Source organism: Copadichromis virginalis, linkage group LG14 (genome assembly GCF_057382275.1).
Source record: "Copadichromis virginalis isolate Kocher_CV1m ecotype Utaka linkage group LG14, C_Virginalis_male_GT1.1, whole genome shotgun sequence".
In the NCBI taxonomy this organism is placed as follows: domain Eukaryota; kingdom Metazoa; phylum Chordata; class Actinopteri; order Cichliformes; family Cichlidae; genus Copadichromis; species Copadichromis virginalis.
The window spans coordinates 39,011,907-39,028,588 of record NC_140631.1 but is presented as its reverse complement, the minus strand read 5'-3'; the positions used below and the strand labels follow the sequence as shown (position 1 = coordinate 39,028,588).

Below are 16,682 nucleotides of genomic sequence, written 5' to 3'. Positions count from 1 at the left end.
GGCATGAGGCGAGCTGTCTCCAAACACTCACAGCCTGACTCAGACTGGCTGTAATCACAGGTTTACAAACTGCCATGTCATTTATAAATGCACAATCCCAACACGTTACAACCCGAATCAGCTGATGAGCCCAACTCGTCTGTGACACGTCTCTTTGAAATAGGAGGCTTGACTCAAACGGTTGTTGTTCTCGTTATGTTCCTAGGTAAGAGCAAAGCTCTCATCTCTCATGTCCCTATATAATTTTTCAAAACTGTCGTCCTGCGGGCACTATGTCACTATTTGTGGAGGAATTTCTGTTCAATACCTCTGAGTCTAGCCCGATAAATTAACTTTTGCTGTTCATTCACGGCTGAAGCAACAACAACACGAAGCTCAGCCTGAAAATCCACCGAGTTGCTCTCTAAACTTCTGCCCGTCTGTCCGCGTCCGTCAGATGAAACAAACACATACGAGTCAGATGACTCGTGCATGAAATGTGTTTGGCAGAAAAATGTGAGAGTAGTTCTGTTTCGTGGCCGCACGCCTAATTATTCCCGCTGAGCATGATGACATGTGCTGACAGACAGCTAATGGAGATGCTCACAGGAAAATATGTCAGAACTTCAGGCTAGCTTCACCAGGGTTAATTTTTTCTTTATCTTTAGTTTAGTTTAGTTTTAGTCTTTTAATTATTATTATACGGGGATTAGTTGTCAGAAGACGACGATAGACATTACAATACAAAAACACTTTGTGAAGGCAGTCATGCAGGAATAATTCACTTTTTTAGTCCAGCTTTTTTCCTTCTACAGTTTACTAAAATATGTTACTTTAGCTGACTGTAATAAAAGCCATAAAAAACAGCATTCATTCACCCAAAGAAACTTTAAACTGCTCTAGGTTAATATTCATGTCTAACCTCAGAATTTACCACCTAATGGGCAGTTTTTCCCACATCTTTATTATAAAAGAAACACAAAGGTAATGCATGCTTCTGAATAGGGCTGCCACGATTACGTCGACGACTGATTTAATAGTTGACGTGTCGTTTGAAGCTTTGTAAGATCCTGAAAGACGCAGGAATAAGTAGTAGGATTTGAGAATGTAATAACGGACTGAAACAGAAGAGGGCAGCGCTGCATGCACAAGGATGCCAGCTGCCGTTAAACCCCGAAGAAGAAGAAGCTGTGTCCGGTATCGTAGCTGTGTCCAAATTCGAGGACTCCAACAAACGCGGCCAACAATGTGTCCACCTTTTCCCCAGATTTGAAGGACGGGTCGGGTGTATCCTTCGTGGCCCAACCTATCCCAGAATTCATAGCGCAGCCCAGCCCATTCCAGTTTCCAACAATGGCGGAAGCTACTTAGTTTTAATATTACTCTTTCTGGGTCACAAAATAAACTTTTAAGATATTTTCAGTCGAGAGCATAGCTGTGTAAACTTGAAATATGTGCTTGATTTATCAAGACATCACATATTTGTAAAAGTGCTCCAACGTTTTCAGAGATGAGCTGACCGGGAGTTCAAGGCTCACTAGAGCCGGCAAGAACATCGGACTCCCGGCACATCATTTTCAGATCCCCGCAGCCTTTCGCTACTCAGGTTAAACGTGATATATAAGCCACTTAGATAACTTAAAAATGTTAATTTGGCTTTTTTCAGTATTTTATTTGTTCCTGAGTAAATCGGTTTGGCTGAGATTGTCTTTATGTTTTAGTTAGCACATACCGTAAACACTTCAAGCTGTAAGCTAATGATAGTTATATAAGAGCAGATGCATGCTGGTGCTATAAGCTGTATGTTTTACGTCCAGTGGATGCATGATCTGATTAGTCGACTAATCGCAAAAATAATCGGTGACTAGTCGACTATCAAAATAGTCATTTGTGGCAGCCCTATTTCTGAATGTGGTACTCAAATACGAACGGCTTTGTGAAAGCAAGACAGCGACGTGATCATTACTGGTAAAAAACAGATCTTTATAAACTAAAACAGAAGTGCTGCTCATTAAAAAACATACAATGTTCAGCTTCAGATATTAAGGCATTTAACTGTCACTGTAATTGCTGCTTTAACAGCATATACTTTAAACTTTTCATTTAGCATCTGGTGAAGAGCCTGTGCTTAGTCTTATCAGGATTTAATAAACACTTAAGTCTAACCTGTACCTGTAGATTCTGAGTTAGTGCACTTCTAAGTATAAAACTGTGACTTCAGCATAGCAATGCACAGGTCTCAGTGGTCCCAGGTCATGTGCACGGTGAATAGGACAGGGCTAAGTACTGACCCCTGTGGAATACCTTTCGTTTATAAAATTGTCAGAGAGTAACTGAAATAAGCACAGACTTCTGTTAGGAAGGTAAAGTGAATGCTTTGCCTTCATAACACATGTGCTTTTTCCACTTCCAATGGCAAATTAATCACCAAGAAAAATCCTAGAAATTGGAAAAGTGAAAATCTAATGACAGCACTGAAATTTACAGCTCTAACCAGGAAATTTAAGAGCCCACTTGTGATAAGCTGGGAGTGACAGACCCGTCTCACTATTTCCTAAATCTTGTGCCTCACCAAAGGAAGCCTTCTGTGTATGTGGGAAAGAAAACAGGCTGGAGGGAAAGAGATAGGGTGCATGTGGAGGGCAAGCTGACACACTTGACTGGCCATATTTAAAATTTGTAGAGTGTGTTGGCGAGAGAAGAGGGTGTTGTTCCTGCGTTTCTGTTGAAACAGAGGTGAGAACTCAGTTTGAAACGTCCCCCTGGGGAAGGGACAAGATGAGTGAGAGGGAGAGAAAATGAGTGAGCTGGCTCTTGGCCTGAGAGCGATAAGAAGAAATAAACCAGAGTAAATAAGACTCAGTAACAGGCACAGATAAAGCATAAAAACAGCCTCCCTGACCGCAGGCAGCACGGGGAGCTTTCTTAATTTCATACTTACAGCTAATAAGTGATATTCTCCCAAGAATATTGGATAATATTCTGGAAAAAAATGTCTCCTGTACCCAAAGTGCCAATTGGTGCCATGAGCGTATGAGCCAATCATGCTGAGGCATGTGTGCGGTGGAGGTTTTTATAATTTCAGTTGCTCGTTGGTAGAAAAACCCACTTGTTATAAAGATGTAGCTAATGTACTGAGCGTGAAAGTGAAGCTGTGGGACTGCTGGCTGAGCTGTGGGTATGATGGAGAGACTAAGAACATGAGTGCAAGCTGTAGAGCGTCCTCTGAACGGTGGCTTGTCTCAGACACTCAGGTGGGGAGCTATAGGAGACCCCGGAGCAGAGTCAGGACACACTGGAGAGATTTTGTCTCTTAGGTGGATCGGGAACCCCTCATATCTCTCAGGAGACATCCCCAATGAGATCCCTGAACCAACTGAGCTGCTTCGTCTGAACGTGGAGGAGCAGCAGCTCGAATAACCGAGCTCCTCACCGTATCTCTGAGCCCAGACACTCTTAACAAGAAGCTCACATCCACCACTTTTTTCCGGTCACTACCCACAGCTCGTGGATCTATGTGAGGGTAGAGCCACAGAGGTTTAAAAGTTCACGTATCCTTACATGATATTCTCTGTAGAAATTAAAGATGAAACTTCTCCTGCTCTCATTTGAAATAAGCTCTTATTGTACTTTAAATGTGAAAACAAGGAGAACATCCCTCAGGCAAAAATAGCAGAGAAGATATAACTACAGGATGAGAGCAAGAAAGAAACTTCCTCTATTTGACAGGAGGAGAGATGGAGGGGTATTTATAGCTAATAACATTATAGTTGCTTCACTGGTTACTTCAGATAGACTGAAGGAGAGGAGAGAATGAGGGAAAAAGAGGGTGAAGAGGACGAAAGGAATACACGAGGACATGGTGTACAGAGAAAAGCGTGAAGAAAGAGAAAAAATGAAGATGCAGAGGAGATAAATAAAAGCTGAAGAAGATATGAAGAGTATGGGAGAAGGAAAGAGCTGGTGGGAGAGGACTTTGTGTATTTGGAACAGTTTTGGCTGGGTGGTATCTGCAGGAATGATATCATGATGACGGCATTTTGAAATATCAGGACGATTTCATGATTGGAACTCCCCCTGCTTCCAACTCAGGAACAGTTTGCTGTTAAAGTCTCTGCAGAGGCTGACCGACGTCTGCAAACTTCCACCGTGCTGCAACGGGCGAACATTTCCAGTACCGATTGCAGATTATTCCGTCTATAAAATGTCATAAAACACTTCTCCGAGCTCAGTGTTTTATCTTCCGGCTGCCTACTGCGTCAAACTAAACGATAAAACGTGGAGAGCGAGTTTAATAATATTTGTTCAATTTTATCGCACGTTAAGGACGCGGTAAACCCAAAAAGTTGGCAGAACCTGTGATAAAACATCAAGGAAACTGACTGTCAGTCGTTTTAAGCTTTTAATAATTTTAAGTAAAGAAAATACTGGAAACATACAAAGAAAAGCTGTTGGTGTAGCAGGTTCGAAAAACCTCCAACCTGCTGTAGCGTTACTCTCCTCCATGCTACGTTAGCCTCCCGCTAACAGAGAACATCATAAAACAGATCAGCACATGGATCAGGAGACATGATGTCACATCTGTGTCTTTGGTCTTGGTGTCTTTAGATTAATTTATTAATATTAGTTTTAAGAGATGAGGTCAAATCATTTTCTTTGACTAAATTATTTTTATTATTAAAAATTCTTGGACATGCTTTGACTGTGGACTTATGGACCCCTGTAGGTGTAACACCTTTATTCAGTTGTAAGTGTGAACTGAGCCTGAAGTTTATACAGGGAGTGCAGAATTATTAGGCAAGTTGTATTTTTGAGGAATAATTTTATTATTGAACAACAACCATGTTCTCAATGAACCCAAAAAACTCATTAATATCAAAGCTGAATGTTTTTGGAAGTAGTTTTTAGTTTGTTTTTAGTTTTAGCTATTTTAGGGGGATATCTGTGTGTGCAGGTGACTATTACTGTGCATAATTATTAGGCAACTTAACAAAAAACAAATATATACCCATTTCAATTATTTATTTTTACCAGTGAAACCAATATAACATCTCCACATTCACAAATATACATTTCTGACATTCAAAAACAAAACAAAAACAAATCAGCGACCAATATAGCCACCTTTCTTTGCAAGGACACTCAAAAGCCTGCCATCCATGGATTCTGTCAGTGTTTTGATCTGTTCACCATCAACATTGCGTGCAGCAGCAACCACAGCCTCCCAGACACTGTTCAGAGAGGTGTACTGTTTTCCCTCCTTGTAAATCTCACATTTGATGATGGACCACAGGTTCTCAATGGGGTTCAGATCAGGTGAACAAGGAGGTCATGTCATTAGTTTTTCTTCTTTTATACCCTTTCTTGCCAGCCACGCTGTGGAGTACTTGGACGCGTGTGATGGAGCATTGTCCTGCATGAAAATCATGTTGTTCTTGAAGGATGCAGACTTCTTCCTGTACCACTGCTTGAAGAAGGTGTCTTCCAGAAACTGGCAGTAGGACTGGGAGTTGAGCTTGACTCCATCCTCAACCCGAAAAGGCCCCACAAGCTCATCTTTGATGATACCAGCCCAAACCAGTACTCCACCTCCACCTTGCTGGCGTCTGAGTCGGACTGGAGCTCTCTGCCCTTTACCAATCCAGCCACGGGCCCATCCATCTGGCCCATCAAGACTCACTCTCATGTCATCAGTCCATAAAACCTTAGAAAAACCAGTCTTGAGATATTTCTTGGCCCAGTCTTGACGTTTCAGCTTGTGTGTCTTGTTCAGTGGTGGTCGTCTTTCAGCCTTTCTTACCTTGGCCATGTCTCTGAGTATTGCACACCTTGTGCTTTTGGGCACTCCAGTGATGTTGCAGCTCTGAAATATGGCCAAACTGGTGGCAAGTGGCATCTTGGCAGCTGCACGCTTGACTTTTCTCAGTTCATGGGCAGTTATTTTGTGCCTTGGTTTTTCCACACGCTTCTTGCGACCCTGTTGACTATTTTGAATGAAACGCTTGATTGTTCGATGATCACGCTTCAGAAGCTTTGCAGTTTTGAGACTGCTGCATCCCTCTGCAAGATATCTCACTATTTTTGACTTTTCTGAGCCTGTCAAGTCCTTCTTTTGACCCATTTTGCCAAAGGAAAGGACGTTGACTAATAATTATGCACACCTGATATAGGGTGTTGATGTCATTAGACCACACCCCTTCTCATTACAGAGATGCACATCACCTAATATGCTTAATTGGTAGTAGGCTTTCGAGCCTATACAGCTTGGAGTAAGACAACATGCATGAAGAGGATGATGTGGACAAAATACTCATTTGCCTAATAATTCTGCACTCCCTGTATGAGCTTGTGCAGACGTGCTGCACAGCCCTCTCAGCCGAGGTCACCTCTCAGGCACGTCACAAACAACCATCGCATTCATCTCCTAGCAATCCAACAAAACACGTGATCACATGACGATGTAATCCACAGTCACACCGTGGTCTCTCCTGGGGGGTGTAAGGCTACAGGGTGTGAATGCAATACCTCAACAGGGAACTATTCACACACACGTATGGACACACACACACACACACACACACACACACACACACACACACACACACACGGAGTCTCTGCATTGCTCTTCTATCTGTTTATGGTTCTTTTGTCTCTCTCACTCAGTGTGTTGCTGCAAGGTGTGGTTGGTCACAATGAGTGGGTGGTTCCTCTACCATATGGTCCCTGGACACACACATGATTACACGCACACACACACACACAAACATAGAACATGAGCTCTAAAGAAGTGGTGATTCGGCCTTGACTGTATCTTCACTTGCAGAAGTCCTTCGTGGTATTTTCGTGTTCACGTCTGTTTGTTGTCTGTTTCAGACACGAAACTGTGAATGATGTGTATTAAATTATTATAATGATTTTATCTGTTAATCTTTAGTACCACAAAAAAGCCTTTATTTAAAAGACCAGCTAAAATAAAATAACTGTTTTACATGGTCATTCCACTCACAGATGCACATTTATTGGACTTTTCACAGTTTTTTTTTTTACATTCTATTATGTCTTTTTACAGTGTTTATTATTTTATGTATAAACCATTTTAAATTTGACTTTATTTCTTTGATGTTTTGTCTTTTTGATGTATTTCAAATGACTTATTATTACATATTATTTAATTTTTGCTTTGATCTTGTTGTGCCCTGTTATCATCTTGCTGTGAAGCTCTCTTGTGAGAAAAGTATCAAGCACAGTCTGACTGACGGGTAAACGGTCTACGATTTGGATCCAGAAGCCTGAGGGACTGATAAGGACAGGAGGGATATTTGGGGTTTTAAGCTGTGGTTCAGATAAAGAAGCACTTGTGATGTGAAACACTACTTCTGAACACAAGTGCCAAAGAGCTTATGGTCTTCAAGGACACATAAAGAAGTGGTCATGTGACAGCACGTGCTAACATGCTGTATTATGTTAGAGCAGCAGGTTGCTCCTGAGCTGTCTTCAAAAACAGGCTCAGCGTAAAACAGCAGGTCTCCGTCTTAGCGCAGGAAACTCAGTGCTGGCAGCAAATAAATGAAATCACTGATGTTGCTCCTGAATGGCTCCACCTGCGACAGCTTCTGCCTCTCCTGGGGTGAGGGCTCTGATCAGGCCGTGTGGCGACTCCAGGTTTAATGAAACTGATCTGAAGCAGTGGAATATTTCAACATTATAATTACATCCACAATATTAAAGCCATCTTTTGATCCTGAACCATACTATTAACGGCTTAGAGGTGCACCATCACCCTTCCTTTCATCTGCCTCCACAAGTGGATAAAATACTTAAGAAAAAAAAGAATCGAGCGAGGCTCACAGCTTTCATCTGGATTCAGCCAGTCAGCCTGTTACGTGGAGAGAAAAGGAGCGTGCATGTAGTTTTGTGCTGTCGGGGTTCGTCTAGACGGCGTGCTCAGCAGCTCCAGCAGCCTTCCAGGCAGACAGGCTATCCATTATTCAGCTGCTGGCAGGCTTCTGGTGCTCCACAGCCAGTATTACTATTTATGCTGGTACAGTTTGTGAGTTAGTGTCTCAGAAAAATACTGTATGCAAGTTAACAAGTAATTAACTTCAGTTCTGACTGTAGAAAATCTGCCTGAATTCATATCTGCAGCTAATTGTGTTCCATCAATAGCTCAGAAGTCATTTAAATCGTGCTCTATCTCCTCCCGGGCTTTTCGATTCATCACACCAGCCAGGTAATGCTAGCAACACTGCTGAGTCTGCACAAATCTGACAGTTAAAGATGGAGATTAACACTTATTCACAGTTTCACAATCACACAACCAGAAACCGGGTCAAAGGTAGCCTGTTTTTGTCCACCCAGCAGCCGGGGCTGGGTGATGCATCCATGTTTTAAAACACCCCACAGAAAATTAAAGTTGTAGGTCTTCTTTGTGAATGAGTTTATTTCCAGTTTATCTCACAATAACATGTTAGTCTGGATCCAAAACAACAAATTACAACACAAACTAACCAACCAGACGGCTGGAAAATAAGTAAAATTACAGTTATTGTCAATAGAGTCTGAACTTGAACTTCCTACCTTCACCTTAGTGGGTTTGGGTTAACCAAAATTGCCCACAGGCGTGAATGTGACAGCGGATGGTTGTCTGTCTATGTGGCCATGTCCACACTAATATGTTTTCATTTGAAAACGCATCGTTTTCTCTGCGTTTTGGCCTCTCGTCCACACTGAGACGGCGTTTTGGGTCAAGGAAAACGCAGCGTTTTGAAAACACTTACATTTTAAAACGCAGTTTTCGTGTCGCAATGTGGACAGCGAACGCGGAGACTTTTTGAAAACGATGACACATTTTAGTCATGTGATGCAGTCATGTGACCAATTAAGCCAAGATAGTGGAGGGCATTACACAGCAGTTGTTTTGTTTGCTCTCAGTTTTGACAGCCCTATTAAAGATTCATATCAGTCTGTACATGCTCCAGATAGCTTTTCTTCAAATTCTTTAATTCTCACTCAACTTTGTACTTCTGTGTTACTCGCAGCAACAACTCCACCTCACTGTTAGCCCATTTAAAAAACTTTTCCTCGACATTTTGCCGCGACGTTTCAAAGAGCCGGAAAGTAAATAAGCAGCAGACAGAAATGAGGCAGGCTGAATCTCCTTGCGTTTCACGCATGCGCAGGACTGGAACGTAAGCGTTTTCGGCCGTTTCAATGTGGACACACAACTCTGTGAAAACAACTGAAAACACTAGTGTGGACGTGGAGCGTTTTCAGACGAAAACACAGTTTTCAAATCTATCCGGGCTAATGTGGACGGAGCCTGTGTGTTAGCCCTGTGACAGACTGCTGACCTGTCCAGGGTGTACCCTGCCTCTCGCTCTAAGACAGCTGGGATAGCTGGAGCATGAATTGGATAAGCGGAAGAGAGTGAATGGATGGACCTATGGTTACGAGCTATGGCTAGCAACTAAAAACGTGGCTGGGCTCTCCATTAGAGAGAGTAAAGAGCTCAGTCTTTGCCTCCTCGATACTTATTAGGTCAGGCGTTTTTGGCATGTCTAACTGGGAGGAGGCCCCAGGGCTAGATTCAGGGCAGCCTGGAGATATTACATACAGGGCTGGACTGGGACAAAAAATCGGCCCGGGCATTTTGACTAGAGACCGGCCCACCAGGTATTATAAGAAAAGCCATAAAGCCTTTGAATGAAAACAAATGCTGTTGTGACAGTGATGTATGCTGTCCTGTTGGTATATGTATAATTTCTATACATTTTACATCAGATGAAAAGTCCATCACCTGTTCAGCTCTGATGATTCAGTAAGGACATCTCCTGGTTTCATCTTCATGTTTCCCTCTCACCAGATAACCAAACCGACATCATGACCAGCAGCTTTACAGCTGTGGCTCCAGCAAACATCAGCTGATACTAGAAATTAATATTAAATAAATTCTAACAACAGCTAATAAATCTTAAACGTGCTGCTGTTGTTTAGCGCGACATCAACTGGTTTCCTCTTTCTGGCACAAAGTGGGAGATAAACAAACAAGAGAGAAAAGCCGATCAGCTGATCATTGATCAGTTTCATGATTGAAGTAGCAACAGGAGAGGGAGGGGAGAGAATGAGAGAAGAAGAGGCAGCTGTGCAGCGTAAACACACAGAATAAATCCAGCTTTGTGTCTTTTTCCATCCTAGCTGAAGTACAGGACAAACTGTGTTCCTTCTCAGCTCAATATTTTCTCTGAATACCAGACGATTCTGTTTTTTACAGGTCAGTTGGCAACTCTACTAACTAACCTTATGAATAAAATAAAGTTCACTATCAGTAACATCATAACACCCACCCAGCTGTATAGAAACTCCATCATGCTGGCTAGCAGTACGAGTTATTGTAACAACGAAAATAAACTGCACCTAAACTTGGTTTATATCTGACCCAGATAGACTGCAGCTCATAACTTCTTACCTGAAGTTCAGTTCACCTGACACTCGGACTGGCGGCCGCCTCGGGTCTCTCCTCCTCCTGCCTCACCTTTCCCTCATCCACCTGCTGGCCTTTGTGGAAGCTCCGCCATAGCCACCACCAAACAACTGAGTTATTTTTACACATCAGCCAGCATCTGACCAATCCACCACCTTTCATTGTTTATACCGTTTCAAAAACAACAACAACAAAAAAACATCGGCCCGTAAAAACGAAAAATCACGTATGCCCGATGACTAAGGATGGGTACCGGTGTGGCACCGGTTCTGACATAAACGGTAGTAACCAGACCGAAAAGCAGCGCACATTTCGATGCTTTATTTCGGTGCTTTTTTTTCCTGAGCTGTGATACACTTCTAGCCAATCATTTTACGTTTCCGAGGATAGTAGGCAGGGCCAGGTACGTACGTTCTTTTATGCAGAGCTACAGATTAAAAATGCCCAAGGCGAAGCGGTCAAAGTCTGGCTGTACTTCACAGCAAAAGATGCAAACTCAGCAGCAACAAGTGCTTTAAGCTGATACTGTGATACTGTCAAAGGAGGTAACACCAAGAATCCGATGAAACACCTGGCGACGCATAGCGGGTTTTTTTTAAAAGCCGAGAAATGCGCCGTATTTGATGGCAGCAGCAGCCGTTCTTCTCTGCGTGAGTAGCTTAATGTTGTTCGTGTGTAATTTACGTTGAGTAGGCTAACCATGTTATTACATTAATGCATGTAAGGTGAACTAGCAAACATCATCATAGCTACATGCGGCTGTCTTCTTGTTTGATGGCAGATACTCCCTTCACCCTGGCCAAAAAGGCTAAAATGACCAAAGAAAAAGAGGGAAACAGCTGAACATGAGAGGTTTAGGACAAAGTTTGTGTTTTTTCCATTGTTTAAGCACTGCTTCCAGCCAAGCGTGATACCATATATGCCCCATAGCTGCAGAAAAGGCTAACATTGTTATCTTTTTACAAAAAACCAGCTGAATATGAGAGGTTTTTGGACCAATTTTGTGTTCTCCATTCTTTAAGCACCGGTTTGAGCACCGTTTGAGCACCGGCACCGTTTCAAAAGTACCGATTTGGCACCGGTATCAGATAAAACCTAAACGATACCCATCCCTACCGATGACATCTGAACTTGGGAACGCCTTGGTGTCCCCCCAGAAGAGCCAGATGAGGAACCGTGGGAGAGGGAGGTGTGCTGAGACTGCAGCCACAGCAACACAGATGCGGATAAACACCAGAAGTTGGATGGAAGTCACCTTACTCTATTTTTCAAGTTTACCCTCTTATATTGGCTTATCTGCAACTCAACGAGGAGTACAGCTGTTCATATCTGCCTCATTTAATACTTTATACTGGATTTTTAAAGTACTTTCCAAGTAACACTTCTGCAACGGCAAGAACAGAAACTAATGGGCTGATAATGTTCGGCTTCTGGCCTCGATTTAGTTGCGCTATTATCATTATGTGTTTTATTCGGTTTAAACTTTAATTCTTGTGAATGTGTGATGTGCTTTCAAGTGTTTTGTGTCTAAAAATACAGTAAAGGTTTAATAGTTAAGACGAAGACTCCTGTAGTGATTAACGACACCCGGTCAGTGTGCTCGTTCAGGGTTGCTGTGACTGTGCGGTGTACGGGTCACAAACAAGTGTTCTTGTGGGAAAACCAGTGACATAATGAGTTTATTTATGTATGGGAATTTTGCTTAAACAATAACTAAACTCATTGTTTCATCTGCAGTTTAAAGTAATACTGAGTATTTTTTATCTCTTCTTTGATACAAAGCAGTCAGAATATATTACTGGGTCAAAAAACTGATGCTTTCCTGACTTATTTGATCATGATATCGAACTGAAAATGAATAAATGACTTCATGTGAGAATCATGTGCTTTACACCTTTCTGTGTGGTTTGTTTCTGGTAGAATAAGAGACTTGCATTGTAGGTCATCAGGTCTAATTCACTCAGAGTCAAACAAACCATCTCTGGGGTTAAAAATAACTTCAATGACAGGTGAGACAGAGCCTAAAGACACACACACACACACACACACACACACACACACACACACACACACACACACACACACACACGGTCCTCAGTCTCCTGAAGAGGCCGAGCCCAAAGCCACAGGAGCCAAATGGGTCATTAAGTCCTCCCAGCTTTCCTCGCTCCCGTCAGGCTGCCGAGGTGTCAAAGCCACAACCGGGTGGCCTCCTGCTTCACATGGGGCCATTAAAACATTTCAGACACACCCCTAATTTCCATGGCAACCACTGCCTCGCCATCACCCCTTCAACAACAATGTCGTGTTCATCACAGCTTTCTTCCACTGGTAGAAGAGCACTTTCACACCACTACACTCGATCTACGCTGACTCGTATTTGGCTCTCCGGCTCAGTTATCGGCCTCACCTTTTCTTCACACAAGGAAACCAGAGAGAGCAAAGTGACAACCCCGCTAACATCAACTAACACCAAGCTCAGCTACGTGACATTTGTGTCGATGGTCACAGAGACAAATTAGGACATCACAAAGTCGTAAAATGTCTCACCTTTTTATGACTAAGAGGCACAACACCTGGCTCCCTAATCAACCGTTTTTTCCGTCAAGAAGGAGGCGTTTGCTATGAAATGAGACAGCATGACATTCGTTTACGATCACTTCAATGATACATCAGTCCAGGAGCTCAGAGAATCACAAATGATACAGAGGGTGCTAATGCAACCAGTGTACTAAATCTGGTAATTACATTACAGTTGCATTTATGTCATGCTGGGTGGGAACATCAAACAAGCACACTTCTTTCATCCTGCGCTACAATCAGCTGATTTCAGTTTGTGTGTGGGAGGAGTTAAATGGTGGAGCGAAGTAGAACTTGTCAGCGTCTCCATCCCAGCAGCCAGCCTGTTACCTGATCTTCGACAGGTAACAGACTGATGGGCAGTCAGGCTTGCAGCCTCCATGTTTCTACAGTAGAATCACCATGACGACCACTTTAAAGAGCCTTTGGTCTGGTTTTGATGCTTTGTGTAGACATTGAAATAAATACCGGATGTGTACTCTCGCTAGGACATTAGCACAGGGATTATTGGTGTGTGGGACTGTAGCTTATGGTTTATGTCATTAACTGGTAATTATGTAACAATGTGTTTCAGGTCATTTTACAAAGTAACAAGAAAACAAATGTAACAAACTGGTTTTGTTCTGGGCAATTAAGCAACGTACTGCATTACTTTTAGGAAAAATAATTACTTTTCATGGATACTTTGACTAAAAAAGTAATCCCCCCCCCCCTCCCCAAAAAAAAGTAACTGGTTGCAACTGCTGGGAAAACTGGGACTTGGGCAAAGGGACCGTGGTGACGTCACTGTTTTTGTGCCACGCATCCATAACGGCACATATCATGTTTTGTGCATGCTAAATACGATACCTACAGTTTTTAAAAATCCAAAAACACTGAGGTGAAACTTTAGCTTTAGCACTGAAGGGCAGAAAGTTGTTTGTCCATCCTTTTAATTCAAAGTTGCCTCAAATGTCAAATAAAAGTTACAGCACCCTCGTCCGCCTCTAATCAATAATATGCAGCAACCAAGAGCCACAAATCCTCTCTTCCAAAATCATAAATGGCGAGAGAACCCCCCCAGAAACAGGAGCAGTGCTCTGATTTCTGCTGAGCCACCTAGAAACAGGAACTTCAAGCAGAACACAGTGAACATGCTGAAATCTAGAAGGATGTTTCGCTTCATTAAAGGCAGAGCAGCTGATGTATAAGCACAGTTAGGTAGCACTATCAACTTGTGAAAACTTGCCTATAATCTTCCCCAAATATTCTTGATTCCCCAAACGAGAGCAGAAAAAGACATTTCAGAGAGAAGAGAGCAGCATGTGTCACTCTGTTCCTTGATGTGCATTTCAGAAATGACAAAGTAGAATTTCCTGTATTCATTCATTTCTTTGTCATCAGTTTTCCAGTAGAGACAGACTGATAATATGTGAACTGGGAGGAAACTGGTGCAGAGGCACTCATAAAAACAGTGTTGTTATTTTTTTCAAGGTTCAGTAGGAAAGAAATTTGAACTACTGGGATGAATAACTAGAAACATACAAGCTCATTTTCATCAAAACGCGACATCCTCATAGTTATTTCTTATAAGCCTTCATGTTTTTTCTTCTCATAAATGTAAGTCTTTTCTGCGCATGAAAGTTCAGTAAGCCGGTGATTCTGAATTTCCATGGATGTGAATGCGAGCGTGAGTGATCGTCTGTGTCTCTGTGTTAGACCTGTCGTGGGCGTACCTTGCCTTTAGCCCTATGACAGCTGGGACAGGCTCCAGCACCCTAACGACCATGTTAATAAAATCCATGGATGGAAATTTGATAGTTTTTTCTCATGAATTTACAACTTTAATCTAGAGATTTTTTTTCCTCAGAATTTAATAGCCTCACTGAGCCACTTAATGTTTTATTTTATTTTTTAAAAAGAATTTTTAAACCGTCAGTGACCCAAATACACCATCATGCCCTAGCTACAACCTTTTTCCCTTTCGGCTGCTCCCTTAAGCGGAATTTACGGTTCAGCAGGGAGACCACATTTGCAATCCACTGAACCATAGGTTCTCTGCAGGTAAACAGGGATGGCCCATCTACCTGCATAGAGCTCAGTGGTCAGAGGGAGGCAGTGAACAAAAATATGTAATAAAGCTGGTCTGGTACCCACTCTTGCTTGTGCTATTGTTGTTTTATGTGTAATTTGTTCATGCAGAAGTAAAGCTATGGAAAAAAATCTAAGGTTTGACAAGAGTGATGTGATCATACTGTGCCTGCACAGCGAAGGAAAAAACACAAAAATGTAACCGTTAAAAATCCATAGAACATATCAATACAGTGATCAATAGAGATTCAATCATCTGAAGTCCAAAGTTTAAATGACTTTTGTAGATTAAAGTATGCCTGAGATCAAGCCCCCCCCCCCCCCACCAAAAAAAGCATCATGCTGCACATTTTCATAACATTTGTTCTATGAAAATTTGGCAGCACAAATTATAACAGAAGAAGAAGAAACAAAACTAACAGCATATACCGTGCTTAATGTTTTCCACTGGTTCACTCAGTTACTATCATCTCCAGCTACAACATTAAAGGGATGTACACATTAATAAGTCAATAATTGTGATCCCACCACACATATAAGATTCCACATAATGTGTATGTCTTCTTTAGTACATGTACTTGAATGCCCAACTGTGTAATTTTGACTTAAGTAAAAACGAAATACTTCTATCACTTCTTTCTAAATCAGTTATTACGTACTAAACAACCTTCAGAGAAACTTTTCATCTGTGTTTGGACTCACTGCTGCACATAAGTGTGAAATCTTTTGTGTTTTCTGCCAGATTTGTCTCCTGCATTTATTTCTGATGATATATTCTGATTTCCCGTGGTCCCCCGTGTGCCTTGCTCTTGGTCTCCACATGTGCCACCCCGTGGAAAAAAACCCTGGAAACGCCCCTGCCGGTGTAATAAAATAATAATCATACCACCCACTCCTCAGACTGTTACAAGCTCTGATCTTTGTGCGGGTTTTATGGGCCTGCAGGTTCCGGGCCGTTAATATAGAGGTGCAGTGGACAGAATAAGGAGATAACAGTGCGCTCCCAGCCTACAGTAATCATTAACCCCTTCTATTCTCACGCAAATGAGCTCCCAGCGCACCATGCCCGACTGAGAATGGAGATGCAGGGCTAATTCAGAGATAAAGTCCAAAGGTTCACTCACCACTTGTCCGGTCGTAAATGTAAATCCCACAGTGCCTGCGTGGTAATTTCCGACACCGGGACACCACGTCTCCTGTAGTGGGAAAACTCCGCTACCCTGTCGGCTCAGCCCTGCTGTGCTCCGTCTCCCTCCTGGCTGCTTTTTTAACAGTAAACTTGCCGAACCCAGCCTATTGTTAGCGAGGCGCAGAGAAGGCTGCTGCACAGAAACGCCCGCCTCCTCCAGCGCCATTGGACCCCGTTCAGCCTCTCTCTCCTCCGATTGGCTGAGCCAGATGTCCCCTAGGATCCAGGGCGGGTCGCAGCGCCCCGGTTCTGAGCGCGCCGTGGTGCATTCACAACACTAAAAAATAGTGAGAAATTTTACTTTTCGTTGGGTACTGGCTCCCGGCGTTGCTTTCATGTTTGACACTGACAGTAGATCGTGAAAGCGGAAAGAATAAGGAATTT

General features: G+C 42.6%; 1 protein-coding gene across 3 annotated transcripts in view; it reads right to left on the bottom strand.

Moving 5' to 3' along the window:
• The window catches only part of pak1 (p21 protein (Cdc42/Rac)-activated kinase 1), a 72,196-nt gene extending 55,782 nt beyond the window's left edge, over positions 1-16,414 (bottom strand). For 2 of the 3 annotated variants that reach the window (XM_085430863.1, XM_085430864.1), the window contains exon 1: positions 16,234-16,336. The gene's annotated coding sequence lies outside the window, so the exon portion shown is untranslated. Of the gene's footprint in view, positions 1-16,233 lie in introns of all 3 variants that reach the window. The other variant, XM_085430862.1, reaches the window with a different exon arrangement.
• Positions 16,415-16,682: the final 268 nt, after the last annotated feature.